Genomic DNA, 18,270 nt, shown 5'->3' with positions numbered 1-18,270 from the left:
TTCCTAAGAACAGCAATGTCCATTCTATCAACTCCAAATCTGTGCTATGAGCTCAATTCTCAGCAGTGCCAATGTAAGACTGACTTTACACAGTGGCGAATCCTTATGGAAGCCAACGGAAGCCATGCCTCCCTAATATTAAAATATGAATTAATATCAAATATGAAATATGAAAAAAAAAAAGAAAAAAAAATAATATAGTTTACATTCTTTTTCATCTGTGCATCTGTGTTATAATTTTTTATTTTTTTTTAATGTCTCCCTCTTCTCCTTCTCACTCCCTCTAACACACTGTCAGCCTCACTATGCTCACTGCAGCAGGAGAGGAGGCAGATGGTAGGTCTCTTTCTCCAGGCTTCCAGCATTATAGAGTCCAAATCCGATCCTAGCCAATCAGATTCGAGCTGACAGCCACACCCTAAAAGTTTAAAACGGGGCTGAGAGGAAAACACTCAGCATATTTTCCCCTCTGCACTCTGAACATTGTATTAACCCGTAACTGTTCCCACGGACCGAATATTGCCCCGATCCTCGCGAGATTAAATCCACGGGGACCTCTCGGCGTGCCGAAGCTTTTCCTAAATCACTTCCATCATCGAAAACGAGGGGAAAAGGTCGGCTTGCGACCCTGAAAATGTCGCGTGATTTTAAAAACGCTGTATTAAGTGAGCCTATTATGGGATCCACGCGAGCTTTCTATCGTGGAAACATCTGGGCGTCCCGCAACTTTTACTCATTCACATGTAGCCCCTAAAATGCTTAGAAAAGGAAAACAGAAAGCGTGGAATAAACTCGCCGAAACGGAAAAGTGTCCCACGGGCGCGCCGTGATTCCGATCCGCGTGAAAATATTCACGGCCATAGAGGAGACCGTGGGACACCTTTTTGCAACCGAATATGTGTCTCGAATTTGCTCCCACGCGGCGCGCAAAATCGTGCAAGGAAAGATCGGACCAAAAATTAACCAATGCTCCAGCAGTATTAATGACCCTGATGTAAACAAGACAAACGTCTTTCTCTGGTCTGCATCCCCTTATACAATTGTGTGTATTGAGCCGTACTGTATTGTACCCATTCTGCAATCTGTTAAATAAATAAAAATAAAGTTTGACTGGCCGCCGAGCCATACTGTAGTGTACATGGTGACTGCTTGACTAAAAAAAAAAAAAAAAAAGATTAATAAAAATATTTAATAATTTTTTTTTTAATAATTTTTTTTGGCTTCCCCTGTTATTTTACCCACGCGACGCCACTGACTTTACATTAACACTATGATCGCCGTGAACGAGTTTACACGTCATTCCTAGCCATGCTCATTCTGCCGAAGACGCCGTAACTCGTCTTTGATGTCTATTTAAAAAATCTGTCATCGAAATCATATTTCCTTTCCGGAGCCCTGAGACACAGTGCAAAGCTCCACTCAACTCTCTAGTGGTTCAAGAGCGCCATCTGGTGGCCGATCGGCAGATCGCCAGCCGGAAATTAACCTTTGAACCGGTAGTGCTCATCCATATACATTTACATTTACATTTAGTCATTTAGCTGACGCTTTTATCCAAAGCGACTTACAAGTTCTGTGCGACAAGACAGCAAGAAGGGTATAACTCTATCAGCTGAGTAACAATGTTCATCAAAGTGTTGCGTGTTACAGTGTAGGTTAGTTTATTAGGACAAGTGCATGACATTAAGGTTAGTCGGGGTTAGATTTTTATTTTTTATTTTTATTTTTTTTATCATTTCAGATAATGGTTGAAGAAGTGAGTCTTTAGTCGACGGCGAAAGATTGGACGGGATTCGGCTGTCCTAACTGGGATGGGTAGTTCATTCCACCATTGTGGGACAAGGACTGAGAATAGGCGGCTTCTCTTTGATGACCCTCCGGGAGCTTGGATAGGAGTAGATCTGAGGCGGCCAGAAGATGCAGAGCGTAGGGGTCTTGAGGGTGTGTAGTTAGAGACCATTGACCGGAGGTAGGCGGGAGCGGTTCCCTTTGCCGCACGGTATGCTAGGTCGAGGGCCTTGAAGCGGATACGTGCAGCAATGGGGAGCCAGTGCAGGTCCCTAAGAAGTGGGGTGACATGGGCCGACTTCGGTAGGTTTGAGATCAGGCGGGCCGCTGCATTTTGAATGAGTTGAAGAGGCTTGGTGGCAGTGGCCGGGAGGCCAGCTAGCAGTGCGTTGCAGTAGTCGAGGCGGGAGATGACTGTTGATTGGACGAGGAGTTGGGTGGCTTCTTTTGTCAGGAAGGGGCGTATCCTTCTGACGTTGCTCAGGAGGAATCTGCAGGTTCTGGTTGTCGCTGCGATGTGAGCAGAGAAGTTCAACTGGTCGTCGAGGACAACACCAAGGTTCTTGACGGTCGGCGACGCGGTCACAGCTGCATTCTCGACTGTGATGGAGAGGTCGGTCAGGGGGGAGGATTTGGCCGGCAGGTGGAGCAATTCTGTTTTGCTTAGGTTCAGTTTGAGGTGGTTGGTCGTCATCCAGGCGGAGATGTCGGACAGACAGGCCGAGATCCGCTCAGAGACGTGGATATCTGAGGGAGGGAAGGAGAGGAAGAGTTGAGTATCATCGGCATAACAATGATATGAGAAGCCATGAGACGTGATAATGTTACCCAGTGATTTAGTGTAGAGGGAGAAGAGAAGGGGTCCTAGGACCGAGCCCTGGGGGACACCCGTCCGGAGGGGGCGGGTGGCCGACAGAGTCCCTCTCCATGACACTTGGTAGGAGCGGTCATTGAGGTATGATGTCAGCCATGTCAGCGCAGATCCAGCCACTCCCATTCCTGCGAGGGCCGCGAGGAGGATCTGATGGTTGACTGTGTCGAAGGCTGCAGATAGATCTAGGAGAATCAGGACAGAGGAGAGGCCTTTCGCTTTTGCTAAGTGAAGTGCCTCTGTGACCGCAATGAGGGCCGTTTCTGTGGAGTGGTCAGTCCGGAAGCCAGACTGATTGGGGTCTAGGAGGTCATTCTGTAAGAGATAAGCAGTAAGTTGGTTGGATACAGCACGTTCAAGTGTGTGGTCCGGGCACTCGCTATCGTTAGAGAGACTCCGTATTGACACAGTGAACATCGATCGGTGCAAATAACTCGAAAAAACAACATGATTTGGACGTATATACTATTATACAACAGGCGACAGTGGCTCAGGAGGTAGAGCAGTCGTCTGGCAATCCGGAGGTAACCGGTTCGATTCCCGCTCCTCCTGGGCAGCGTGTCGATGTGTCCTTGAGCAAGACACTTAACCCCTAATTGCTCCCGATGAGCAGGTTGGCACCTTGCATGGTTGCCTCCGCCGTCGGTGTGTGAATGGGTAATATGTAAGTAACAAATTGTAAAGCGCTTTGGATAAAGGCGCTATATAAAAAAGCAGCCATTTATACAACCTGGAAATGGATCGGGCATTTCTCCATCCCATAATAGAAAAAATTCTGTTCCACGCTCATCTGCCAGCGGCGCGAGGAAGCCACGGTAAGATTCAGCGTTATATTCTAACGTCTTCTATACTAACTGATCTGATGAACATATGACCCACTCTGGATGAATCATCTAACGCTGCCCACGGAATTATAAACGATCCCCCGCCCATCCGGTCATCATCAGATGATGCGTAGAAACTTCTAGAACCACGTCCAGTTGAAATTTTTTATCTCGCACAGATTCCTACCAAACTGTATTTGATCATCAATATAATGCATTTAGGGCTATAAATCACGTTCTGAAGAAAGCTGCAGAAAACGATAAAAACATACTTATACTTTAGACCATATTTTAGTATGAATATGTGAATGAAAAAGTTTAACGTTGCTACACCCTGAACAATACATATAGGACATTGAATGGGCCATAATAATGGCAATTTAGCAATATAATTTAAAGTTATATTATAGCCCTGCAAAGAAGGGGAACTTCTCCATAGACAAATAGAGCTGGCGAGGGATGGTAAATTATGAATTTAACCCATGGCGATTAAAGTGTTAAACGAATGACAATAATATAGTATAAAGTAGGGTATTATTTGGACTAAAGAATGGTGTTGTCTCACCCTACTCGCATGTTGAGGGAGAGCACCATACATTATACACTGAGAAACCACGGCCGAGAGTGAGCTCTCTGGGAAGCGTGAATACTTTCCCCAAGGTGGTTGTCCTTCCGCGTTCGGTTTGCACGGCCTGATTGGCCACTGGCGCTTATAGCTTTCAGTTCCACAGCCCATTTCCTCGTATTATTTTCATCTCTCTATATTAACACATTCCCTGCCACGCAATTTGAGCATCTTATACCAGTCTCTGCCAGCACTGTAAGCCTATGGAGATGTTCACCTTCTTTGCAGGGCTATAACTTTTTAAATTGTATTGCTAAATTGACATTACTATGGCCCATTCAACATCGATTATCTATCGTTCAGGATGTAGGAACGTTTTACTTTTTCTTTCATATATTCATACGAAAATACCATCTAGAATATAAATATGTTTTTATCGTTTTCTGCAGTAATTCCTAGAACGTGAGATATAGGCATAAACGCATATATAGATTATCAAATGCCGTTTGTTGGCGATACACGCTATATTAAACATTTCAACTGTACATGATCCTAAACGTTATGACTGATCATGCGCGGCTGAACGGGGGGGGGTCGTTTATAATTGCGTGATTGTCAGTAAATGCTTTATGTAGTATGGGTGATATATCGATCAGAGCAGTTTGCATGGATAATAATAAACAAACACGCTGAAAGTAACGTCAGCGTGAGACTGGAGGAAAAAGATCCCACTTATTTGACGGCAATCTCCTAAATCCATTTCCGGTTTGTATGATCATAATACACGGCCAAATCGTATAGATTATTGCGTTATGGCAGCGATCGCTACACATGGACATGTGTATACAGTCCTGCAACAATATGCGAGTGCCGGACGCATTTGTCGGATGCACCGGGATCACAAGAGATCCACTTCCGGTTTGGCAACTCGCCGATCATCCACCAGGTGGCAGTATTGAAGCTTTTCAGAGTTGTGCATGCTCCCACTGCATCATACCAGGCTCCGTGAGGGAATTATGAATAACATGGCGAAAAAATGTAATATGATTTCAATAATGTCGTAAGCCGTGGATTGGCAGAATTCGCATGAACTTGAAACACGTTGTAAGCCGTTTCCGGTGTGGGATGTGTTAACGTAACGCACTATTCATATCAATCGACATCACATCAATATAAATAACGTATTGTTTTCATCTCTCTATATTAACATAACACGCTATTCATATCAATCGACATCACATCAATATAAATAACGTATTGTTTTCATCTCTATATTAACGTAATGCGCTATTAATATCAATCGACATCACATCAATATAAATAACGTATTGTTTTCATCTCTCTATATTAACACTTTAATCGCCGAAGACGCTGGGCAGCGTCTTTCCCCGCCATGCTTATTCTGCCGAAGACGCTGGACAGCGTCTTTGATATCAATATTTAAAAAATCTGTGATCGAAATCATATTTCTCCCCCGGAGACATTATATGTACTGGTGAGCCCCTCTCAACTCTCCAACGGTTCAAGAGCGCCATCTGGTGGCCGATCGCCCAAACAGGAAGTGATGGGGATGAAGTGGTGCTCACCCATATTTCGTCCGGGCACTCGCTATCGTTAGCAGGACTCCATCTTGACACACTGGATGTCGATCGGTTGCAAATAACTCGATAAACAACATGATTTGGACGTATATACTATTATACAACCTGGAAATGGATCGGATATTTCTACATCCCATAATAGGAATATTTCAGTTCCACGCTCATCGTCCAACGGCGCGAGGAAGATACGGTAAGATCCAGCGTTATTTTTCAACGTGTTCTTTACTAACTGCTCTAATGATCATATCACCCACACTAGATGAATGATATAACGTTGCCCACGGAATTATAAACGACCCCCCGCCCATCATCAGATCATACTTAGTAACTCCTAGAAGCACGTCCAGTTGACATTTTTTATCTCGCACAGATTCCTATCAAACTGTATTTCCTCATCAATATAATGCATTTGGGGCTATAAATCAAGTTCTGGAGAAAGCTGCAGAAAACAATAAAAACATACTTATACTTTAGACCAGACCTGGGCATTGTACGGCCCGCGGATGATTCTGACCGGCCCGCGAAAGATTACATGGTAATAAAAATAAAAATAATAAAGAAATAAATAAAAATGTAATATTTTTATTTTTTCATGTCAACGTTCACACGCACAATATACACTTACCTAGGATTTGACTTGATTCAACAACAAAGCAGTCAGGCAAGCCGAAAACGGTCGAAAGTGTGGTTATTTGAAGTTTGGATTTCTTTTTTCACAACTGAGGTAGGTAGATACAAATTTTGGAGACTAAAGTACAGAAAAAGGGTACCGTTGGGTACCGGTATCGATTCACAGGTACCGGTACCGTATCGGTTCAAATGTGAACGGTACCCATCCCTACTGAACACACAACTGCAGGGCAAGGGCATTTTTGCTCATGAAATGCATAGCCATGTGAAAGCCTTCATGACAAAGTTACAATTAATTTCAAGGCAACTAGGCGGCAACAATCTCAAACACATGAAAACCCTGAAAGAAGTCAAACCATCAGCTGATCACCGGCACAGGTACTCATCCATGTTGGGAGCACTGCATGATGAATTTTCAAGGCGTTTTCAAGATTTCAAAAAGGTTGAGGATGAAATGCAGCTGGTTTCCTCTCCCTTTACCTGCAGTGTTGATAGTGCACCCACTGATGTTCAGCTTGAACTCATTGACCTGCAGTCTGATTCACTACTGAAAGAGCACTTTAAGTCAGCATCACTGCTAGAGTTCTACTCTGCTCTCAAGGAGGAGAACTTTACAAACATGGGGAGACATGCTCAGAAGACGTTGGTTCTCTTTGGATCCACCTATATGTGAACAGACATTCTCAGTCATGACGTTTACCAAGTCCAGGTACAGATCCTCTCTCACTGATGAACATCTGGCAGCTGTGCTTCGCATCTCCACCTCAGACATGCAACCTGACTTTGATGGACTTGTTAAAGCTCAAAAGAGACTGGATTTATCACACTGAATGAAAAAAAAAAAAGAGCTGAAGAACACTAAAATGTGGAAATATAACAAGTGAAATGGGACACTTGATCCTTTTTTTTCTTTTTTTTGCACAGGTCTGAAAACATTAAATGTTTAATATAGGCATGTAAAGTAAAAAAGGCTATTGGGACACTTTTCTTTACACAGTTCAGTGACATGTCTTGTTTATTTTGGCTATAAGATGATGTGATGTCTTTAGAAAGCTAAGAAAATCCTTGTTTCAATAGTATATGAAACTCAAAATAATAACTTTATTTGTATAGCACTTTTTCATACATGTCCTTTGTTATTAATGTTTCACATTTTGTTTATCATTTTGGAAATAAATTCTATTTGAATAAATTATATTTTTTAAAGCTAACTTCACCTTTTAATTGCCAAATAATAACATACACTGTTACCAGGGGTCAAAACAATGCCATTTACTGCTTTTTATATAGAAATTAAATGTATATTATGCATAATTGAGTTTGGAATTTTGGCCCGGCCCTCCAACATATTTTCAGTTGCTCATTCGGCCCCCTGGGAAAAATAATTGCCCACCCCTGCTTTAGACCGTATTTTAGTACGAATATGTGAATGAAAAAGTTTAACGTTGCTACACCCTGAACAATAGATAGGACGTTGAATGGGCCATAGTAATGTCAATTTAGCAATACAATTTAAAAAGTTATAGCCCTGCAAAGAAGGGGAACTTCTCCATGTTAAATAGGGCTGGCGAGGGATGGTCAATTATGAATTTAACCCCAGTGATCAAAGTGTTAACGTAATGTGCTATTCATATTGTTACAAAGGATCAGATTAAACCGAATATATATATTTATTTATTGATATATATTGCATAGTATTTGTATATCGTTTGATATCCCTTGTATATTCCTTGTACATATACACGGAATATCCCTTTAGTCCAGCCCATAATATTTCATTCTCCTATTGGACAGTGGTCCACCGGCGCCAGGGACCGGCCCCCGGAGCCAAGTTCAAAGTCACCGACACGACATGTCTGTACTTGCCCCGGCCCTGCCCAGGGATACGGCGACAGAAATGAGAGTGGCACTATTTGTTCACCATGCGTATAAATACGGCGCAGGTGAATGTAGAAGCCCCTTAGCCCCTTACCTCCGTACCCTTCGTCCTTTTAGTATGTTACCGATAAGTTGAAGCCTCACCCACGATACAACGTGCGGTGAAGTATGGCCTGTTTGGCCCCAGAATAGAGCATCGAGACCGCGTGCGAATTAGTAACTGAATTGTCAGAGTTTGGCGCTATACCGTCGAGTGCGACATATTTCTATTGAGTCTTTAATAGTCTATTTGTGTATAGTGTATCGTGCGGTTAGAATTCTATAGTGACCAGCATCTCCAACGCTTTCTCGTGTTAGCTGGAGTTCTTATCCAGGCTGGGCCGACCGCATGGCGCTTTCACCCGAGGAGACCTAGGCGAGAACCGTATGGACATGTACACTGGATTAATCTACCCGACGACTACATAGCCCTTTGCGTCTGGAATATATTTGCTTTGGTCCTATGATTTATGGAGCGGATAATCGCCGACGCCTGCACGTGTTGGATTTACCCCGAGAGGAGTCAAGTCGAGTCGGCGCTCAGAGAGCCTGAGGCCGCCTAGCTTTCTTCACTGTAGAGCTACAGTCTACAAGAGAACCAAGCTGTATTCATCTGTGGATCAAGAGACTACTGCACCGGCTTCTGTACCTGAAGTCTCCCTAGTCATCGTTGACCAGACGTCCTACTACCGACAGATCTTCTACCCCCTTGCTGGCTTACAACCAGTGGGAACCCTTTCCAGTATCTCCCGCTATTACTAGTGTACCATAGATATAATTCCCTAAGATTCAGGTTGTATAATTACCTCCTGCGTAACCAGAGAATGGACATTCGTTATTGATTTGCCTACGCATACTCCTTTGCCTTACAAGTGCATTCAAAGAATAATGTAAAGTATCCTATGTACCTTTTGCTCCATTAAATACTTGATTAATACCTTTGACTGGAACCGATTTCATTGTGGGAAGTGTTCATCATATTCATATATTGTGTACTGTATGGCCAGTAATTAAAGTACATAAAGCGGTAGTGGTTTAATGATACCATACTTATCAATACAGTCAGGGAATTGTACCCCTCAGTTACAATTGGTCCTTCGAGCCGGATAATAACTAGTGTAATATTAATATAGTGGTATTAATATTGAAATGGCCTATGATGAACACTCCACAAAACGGTCCTCCTAAAGTAGATCGCCCGCAGCGTAGACGGCAGCCACCTCAGTACTTAGAGGATTACGTTGCCAGTATACCACCTAGCCTTCTACAGACGGTAAACGCGGAAAAAGTAGAAAGTAAAATTATGTCCGACCCTATCAACCAGGCTACCCCGCCAACAGAGGCCCTAGTGGGTTCTAATGTAACTGACCAAGCTCACGGTAGGGACCAGGAGGGAACTGACACGACTTTACCCCCTGCCAAGACCGAAGAAGTAGTCCCCGGAGAGCTCCAGGAGGAAGACAACCCTCCAGAGATGGAACTCTGCCCGGTACAAGAAGAGGAGAGCGCCCAGGAGATAGAGCTCCAGGACTCCCCGCAGGAGAACGCATCTCCAACGAGTACTGCCAGGAGCGGATCACCTCAACCAGCGTCTTCCCCCAGCGAGGTGGACAAGATGCTGGCACAGGCGTTCCTCGCCAGCCTAGCAGCTTCAACAGAGCGCGATCGACTCCAAGCACAGACGCTTAGTGAGCGCGAACATTCTTCCATGGAAAGAGAACGCCTCCAAGCGCAGCAACGGAGCGACGAAGATCGTATACGTCTAGAGATTAGACGCCTTCAGACGGAAGAGAATATGGTAAGAGACCACGCCGAAGCCCAGCGCGCCGCCGCCGAAGCCCAGCGTGCCGCTGCCGGTGCCCAAAGAGAAGCAGAGCGCGACATCGCTCTCACCAAGCGCGAAGCCGAGCGCGACCGATTACAAGCGCAGCTAATGGAGCAGCTGATCGCCAGGGCAACACCCCCTCCCTCCGCACGGGGTTCCAGGGCCTCGTCAAGACACGGGTCAAGGGCACCCTCCCCTAACCGATTAAGCGACCCTGAGCCCGACCACCAGAGAGAGCCTATACCCCCCTCCGAACTCCTTCCCCGACCGGTCCCAGTGAGACCCAGCTACAAGGAAGGAACGGTATACACCGCGGAGAGGCTAAATAGACGACTACAGGATCTAGAGGACCTGACGGAGGAAGAAGAAGAGGGAGAGGAGGAGAGTCAAGCCCGACAGCAGCACAGTACTCCACAGGACCAGGAGGTCCAGTACAGCCCAGGCTCTACCCCCGCGGCTCTGCGCTACAGACCCCCGACTCAATTCACGGGTGAGATTGACGCACGACCAGTCCCGAGGAATAGCACCTGGATACGCGGGCCATGGTACCCTGCCGGTACCAGCCCACCGAGAGGCGTAAGAGGAGACTCGCCTAGGAGGCCTCTCTTCCAACGCTCACCGATGTGCCAGCCATCTACGGTATCATACATTGGCACACCGACGTTTCCAGACTTCACCCATGAGAACAGAGCACAGTACACGGAGCTACGGATGTGCTTAGAGACAATGATGGCTGATGTAGCTGATGAACGCCACAAGTATGCTATCCTATTGAAGCACCTCAAGGTGCCCCGAGCGCACAATATAGCGCTGGCCTATGCCACCTCTACTACCCCATACACAGCGGCTCTAGCAGCACTCGACCAAAGATATGGACGCATATGGGACTACGTAATACAAGAGATAAGGCATATTGACCGCCTACCCCCAGCAACAGACAATCGCTCACTAGACGACCTGTCTATCAAGGTACAATCCCTGGTAGGGATGCTGGGGGCGCAACGAGAAAAGGGTATGCACGAACTATACGCAAACTCTAATGTCGAGAGGATTTTAGAGAAGCTTCCGCCCGCCCGACAAGAGCGCTTCAGGCGGCAAAGAGACCACCGTGATCCTAACGGTCCCGAGCCATCCCTCCTAGACCTAGCCGACTTCCTGGCGAGAGAAGTCAGCAGCCTGCGATTGGATACGTTCGTGCGGAGCACACCAAGCTCCAGAGAAGGACCTAGGAGAGCAAACGATGGCCGAAGATTGGTGACTGTCATGCACCAATCAGAACCAGTACCGAGCAGCAAGAACCACAGTACCCCCTCGATGAAAGAGAAGTGGAAGATGGTGTGCCCGTACTGCGAGAAAGAACACTGGTTGTCACAATGTGACACATTCAAGAAGATGACCGCCGACGAAGTGGGTCAATGGATAAAGTCCAACCGACGCTGTTACCGATGTGCACGCAGTCACATGGCAGCCGAGTGCCGCTTAAAGAAGAGGTGTAGTCGGTGTGACGGAGCCCACCTAGATGTCCTACACGACAGTAACAGAAGAAAGCCCGCACCCTCAAGCAGCACAAAGGCAAGTGTTATGTACATTGACCCCGCCAGCAGCGGGGGCGCCCGAGTGCTCTTAAAGGTGGTCCGCGTAACACTGAGTTACCAAGACAAGGTCATGGACACTTACGCCGTCCTTGACGACGGGTCAGAGAAGACCCTTCTCCTCGCATCCGCTGCGGCCCAGCTGGGGCTGCGGGGGAGCGAAAACCAGATGACGATTCGGACAATAAGAAGAGATCTAAAGACGATAAAGGGCGAGAATGTCTCCTTCACTATCGCAGCAAGCGGGCAGCCAGAGAGACGGTATAGGATTACTAATGCTTTCACCAGCCAAGAAATAGGCCTGTCGCAGTACACCTACCCCATCGCCAAGCTGATGGATAAATATGTGCACCTGCGTCAACTACCTATCCTGCTCATAGACGGTGCCACCCCGACCCTGCTGATAGGCTCCGACCATGCAGACCTCATAGTCCCGATAGACCGGGTCCACACAGGGCCCAGAGGCTGTCCTGCAGCAGTCGAGACCCGCCTAGGATGGACATTACAAGGCCCCCTCGCTAAGTCTCTTAACCGAACAGCAGCCACTAGCTGCCTCCACTCCAGAGTGACAGAAGAAGACACCACCCTCCTACAGCATGTCGAGAGGCTATGGACACTAGAGACAATGCCCTTTAAGAACGAAAAGAAAGACATTCGTTCCAAGGAAGACATTTACACCATAGCACTTCTCGAGCAAGGGACAAAGAGAGTCAAAGTCAACGGAGTGATGAGATACGCAACTCCACTCTTGAGGCGAGAGGGTATGCCCACCTTCCACGCCCCAAAAGAAGCGACGGAGCGGTATCTATTGAACACAGAGCGGCGCCTAGCCAGAGACCCCGCTCAAGAGACTGTGTACCGCGCTGAGATTAACAAGCTAATCACAGCGGGACACATAAAGAAAATTGACATTAAAGAGGCCGATCAGACGACCGAATCATGGTACGTGCCACACCACAAAGTCCACCACAACGGCAAGGATCGTATTGTGTTCAACTGCAGCTACCAGATCGGATCACAAAATCTGAATAAAGAGCTCTTGCCCGGCCCAACACTCGGCCCCTCCCTACTAGGCGTGTTACTACGTTTCCGCCAGGACAAGGTGGCCATCAGCGGCGACATCAAAGGGATGTTCCTGCAGGTGAGACTAGTGGAGGAGGACAAGCCCCTGCTGCGGTTCCTATGGAGAGAGAGGATCGGGGATGAGCAACCAGCCATCTATCAATGGGAAGTCCTCCCTTTCGGAACCACATGCAGCCCATGCTGTGCTACGTTTGCACTGCAAAAACACGTCGCAGAGGACCCAGCAGCTGATGAAGAGGTCCGAAAAAGTGTAGAAAATAGTTTCTACGTGGACAACTGTCTGCAAAGCGTCTCGACGCCAGAAGAAGCCGAGGCCCTTCTACTCAAGCTCCGCGCCTCCCTGATCAAAGGCGGCTTTGATCTCAGGCAGTGGGCCAGCAGCGACCCGCAAGTACTGCGCAGCCCCTCCCCCGAGGACAAGGCAGCAAGCAGCGAGACCTGGATGGCGACCATCCCAGGAGAAGCCCAAGAAATGACATTAGGACTAGTCTGGCGCTTCAAAACAGACTCGCTCCATTATAAACACACACCCCTGACCAAGGAGCAGGGAAGGTCGACTGCACTACCGACCACCAGACGGAGTGTATACAGAACACTCGCCAGACAATATGACCCGTTGGGATGTATTCTACCTTACACCACCAGGGCAAAGATGATTGTAAGAGCGTTATGGGACAAGGACCAGGGCTGGGACGACCCCATACCCGAACACCTTGCATCCACATGGAGAGAGTGGGAGACGGAACTCAGCTCACTCCCAGGTGTTAACATACGCCGCAGCTACTTCCCACCCACAGTGAGGCCGGAGACGTGCCAGATGGACCTGCACGTCTTCAGCGACGCCTCCGAAGTAGCCTACGGCTCGGTGGCCTACTTGCGTGCCCGAGAGGAGGGAGGAGAAATACATACTGCTTTCATCCTGGCTCGCTCAAGAATAGCCCCACGAAAGCAACAATCTATCCCGCGTCTAGAGCTCTGCGCAGACCAAGCAGGAGCGCACCTCGCCACGTTAATCCAACGTGAACTCACCATTCCGGTGCAAAGAACAATCTTGTGGTCAGACTCCACGACAGTACTCACATGGATCCGGTCTGATTCGTGCAGATACAAGGTCTTCGTGGGGGTCAGAGTCACAGAGATTCAAGATTTAACAGAAGTAGCAAGCTGGAGGTATGTGGACACAAAACACAACCCAGCTGACGTCATCACCCGGGGAATGTCCCTGGATGACCTCACCCGTCACAACCCATACAGTGACAGACCAGAGTTTCTCAAGCTCCCGGAAGAAGAGTGGCCTACACCCACCCCACGGGAGGCGAGTAAAGAGGAGGCCGAAAACAAGAAATCTGTGTTCTGTGGATTGAACACACTCGTCTCCACAGACCCCGACATAGACGATTGCCTCACCCTAGAGAGTGCGCAGCTAAAGACATTTCTGTGGCACCACCCAGAGGTTCAGCCCACTACTGACATTTCAGCAGCTGACTACGAAGAAGCAGAACTTCTTCTACTACAACGAGCCCAGAGAGACTCGTTCCCCGATGAGCTAGACTGTCTACAGGGAGCAAAGCCCGTCCCATCAGACAGCAGACTGCTCCACCTAGCACCCGAGATCGACGCCCATAGTCTCATCAGAGTGGGTGGTCGTCTGCGGAGAGCCCCAGACTTACCGGATGACGTCAAGTACCCGATAGTCTTGAACAGCCGACACAAGGTCACAGAGCTGATCATAAAGAAATACGATGAGGATGTGCACCACGCAGGGGCAGAGAGAGTCTTCGCGGAGATCAGACGTCGTTATTGGATACTGCAAGGGAGAGAAGCAGTGCGGCGCTTCCAGCGAACCTGTCTAGACTGTCGTAAGTGGCGAGCGCAGCCCAGTATACCCCGGATGGCTGACCTACCTCCCTGTCGCCTCCGACTCGGCGACAAGCCTTTTCACTCCACCGGTATGGACTGTTTCGGCCTGCTGTATATAAAGAAAGGAAGAGGAACCGAGAAGCGGTGGGGTATTGTATTCAAATGCATGACCACCCGAGCGATACATATAGAACTCCTTCCAACCATGAGCACAGACTCATTCCTTATGGCCTTCCGAAGATTCACATCGCGGAAAGGCAAACCGTCTATATTGTTGTCTGATCACGGGACAAACTTCAAAGGCGGAGAAAGAGAGCTGAGAGAGAGCTTCCAAGCTATGGGCCCAGAACTTAAGACCCACCTCGCTCCATCCCAGATTGACTTCCAGTTTAATCCCCCAAACGCACCTCACTTCGGTGGAACTTGGGAACGAGAAGTACGTTCAATAAAGACAGCCCTGTACGCCGTGCTTGGGGCCCAGACCGTGGCGGAAGAAGTCCTAATGACAGTCCTCACGGAGATCGAGGGAGTATTAAACTCAAAGCCCCTCGGTTACGTCTCAAGTGATGTAGCAGATGTCGACCCAGTCACCCCCAACACACTCTTGATGGGGCGGCTGGACCCCGCGCTACCACAGACAATGTACAGGCCTGAAGAAGCGAACGGCCGAAGAATGTGGAGGTACAGTCAAGTATTAGCTGACAAGTTTTGGAACAGCTTCCTACTCCACTACCTACCGTCTCTACAGACCCGCCAGAAATGGGTGAAAGAGAGAGACAATTTGACAGAAGGAACAGTCGTCATGATTATCGACCAGTCACTACCCCGAGCTATGTGGCCGGCTGGCCGCGTAAGCAAAGTGATCACCGGTGCCGACGGAAAGGTCCGAGCAGCTGAAGTGCTCGTCCAAGGGCGGACCTACACCCGACCCGTGGCGAGGCTAATAGAACTGCCAAGGCTCCCCGATACTATCGATGACGACCATGACCCCATGACTTTGTGAACTGACTGACCCTCACAGCAGACATTGAGTAGTGGACAGTGCGGTTAATCTGTCTCTGCTTAGCTAATTAGGTGGGACTAATTAGGGGGCGGCTGTTACAAAGGATCAGATTAAATTGAATATATATATTTATTTATTGATATATATTGCATAGTATTTGTATATCGTTTGATATCCCTTGTATATTCCTTGTACATATACACGGAATATCCCTTTAGTCCAGCCCATAATATTTCATTCTCCTATTGGACAGTGGTCCACCGGCGCCAGGGACCGGCCCCCGGAGCCAAGTTCAAAGTCACCGACACGACATGTCTGTACTTGCCCCGGCCCTGCCCAGGGATACGGCGACAGAAATGAGAGTGGCACTATTTGTTCACCGTGCGTATAAATACGGCGCAGGTGAATGTAGAAGCCCCTTAGCCCCTTACCTCCGTACCCTTCGTCATTTTAGTATGTTACCGATAAGTTGAAGCCTCACCCACGATACAACGTGCGGTGAAGTATGGCCTGTTTGGCCCCAGAATAGAGCATCGAGACCGCGTGCGAATTAGTAACTGAATTGTCAGAGTTTGGCGCTATACCGTCGAGTGCGACATATTTCTATTGAGTCTTTAATAGTCTATTTGTGTATAGTGTATCGTGCGGTTAGAATTCTATAGTGACCAGCATCTCCAACGCTTTCTCGTATTAGCTGGAGTTCTTATCCAGGCTGGGCCGACCGCATGGCGCTTTCACCCGAGGAGACCTAGGCGAGAACCGTATGGACATGTACACTGGATTAATCTACCCGACGACTACATAGCCCTTTGCGGCTGGAATATATTTGCTTTGGTCCTATGATTTATGGAGCGGATAATCGCCGACGCCTGCACGTGTTGGATTTACCCCGAGAGGAGTCAAGTCGAGTCGGCGCTCAGAGAGCCTGAGGCCGCCTAGCTTTCTTCACTGTAGAGCTACAGTCTACAAGAGAACCAAGCTGTATTCGTCTGTGGATCAAGAGACTACTGCACCGGCTTCTGTACCTGAAGTCTCCCTAGTCATCGTTGACCAGACGTCCTACTACCGACAGATCTTCTACCCCCTTGCTGGCTTACAACCAGTGGGAACCCTTTCCAGTATCTCCCGCTATTACTAGTGTACCATAGATATAATTCCCTAAGATTCAGGTTGTATAATTACCTCCTGCGTAACCAGAGAATGGACATTCGTTATTGATTTGCCTACGCATACTCCTTTGCCTTACAAGTGCATTCAAAGAATAATGTAAAGTATCCTATGTACCTTTTGCTCCATTAAATACTTGATTAATACCTTTGACTGGAACCGATTTCATTGTGGGAAGTGTTCATCATATTCATATATCGTGTACTGTATGGCCAGTAATTAAAGTACATAAAGCGGTAGTGGTTTAATGATACCATACTTATCAATACAGTCAGGGAATTGTACCCCTCAGTTACACATATCAATCGACATAACATCAATATAAATAACATAGTTTTCATCTCTCTATATTTACGTAATGCGCTATTCATATCAATCAGCATCACATCAATATAAATAGCGAGTTAGGCGATAGTTAGTTTTAGTATATTGTGCATGGCGGTAGCAAGTTAGGCGATAGTAGGGCTGAGAGAAGCATCAGTGGCCAATCAGGCTGCGCAAACCGAAAGCGGAAGGACAACCACCTTGGGGAAAGTATTCACGCCTCCGGGAACAACCCCACTTTGCCCGACAGTTTTGCAGCCATTTTGTATAAATAAAGAAAATATTTTAACGGGAGGACGGCGGGAGAGAAGGTTGAAATACGGGAGAATCCCGGAAAAAAACTGGCATGTTGAAAGCAGGGGCGTTTTTAGGGTTAGAAAACATTGGGGGCTTCAGCCCAGGGGGGTGGAGGGGGGGTTTGAATGAATACTGAAGAACTAGAATCATTAGAGGTTCTCAAAGTGAGGTCCATGTCCATGAGAGGGATCTGGGCAGTCCCCATAGAAAATTCAAAGTTAACAGGACCAAATCATCAGTTTCTTATTTATTTATTTAACCTTTATTTAGCCAGATAAAACATTGATCTGGTCCAAGAGGCCCCAACAGGAGTACAAATATACATATATACACATATATATATATACATATACTGTACATACATACACACATATACACCAATAACAAAATAAAAACAGTTAAGAATCATACACATAAGCAAATAAACAAACAAACAAACATATGCACAGCCTATGTACAAAAGAAATAAACAGTTAATCTCTAGTCTTTACAGTTTTCTTCAATTGCATAAACACTCAAATCAAAAGTATTACACAATTATCAAAACATTACACTCAAGGAGCAAAACATAGGCCCAGATTTGCACCTCTATAAGCACAATGTCAGCCTCACACTTTTTGCAAAACAATACACAGAGCAAAAAAGTATCTTGCCAGATCCAGCTAGGCAAAGAGATAATGTCTAGTATTTTCTGTACTCTATTTAAATTTTTTCAAAATTGTTTTTGTTTTACTGTAATTTTAACCTGTAGGCCTACTGGATACAGTATTTTATGTTTGTCTGATATTTGCTGAGCTTACAGTGTTATGCACATAGTAGCATGAAAACTGGGACATGTTTTGTTGTGATTCTCCATGTTGAAATGTTGACTGATTTGGTTATATGGCGAGAAAATTTATATTTTCATCAGTCTGCATCATTGA

Source organism: Notolepis coatsorum (assembly GCF_963971535.1).
Source record: "Notolepis coatsorum genome assembly, chromosome: 5".
In the NCBI taxonomy this organism is placed as follows: Eukaryota; Metazoa; Chordata; class Actinopteri; order Aulopiformes; family Paralepididae; genus Notolepis; species Notolepis coatsorum.
The sequence above is the reverse complement of the archived record's forward strand: the minus strand, read 5'-3'. Positions refer to the sequence as shown.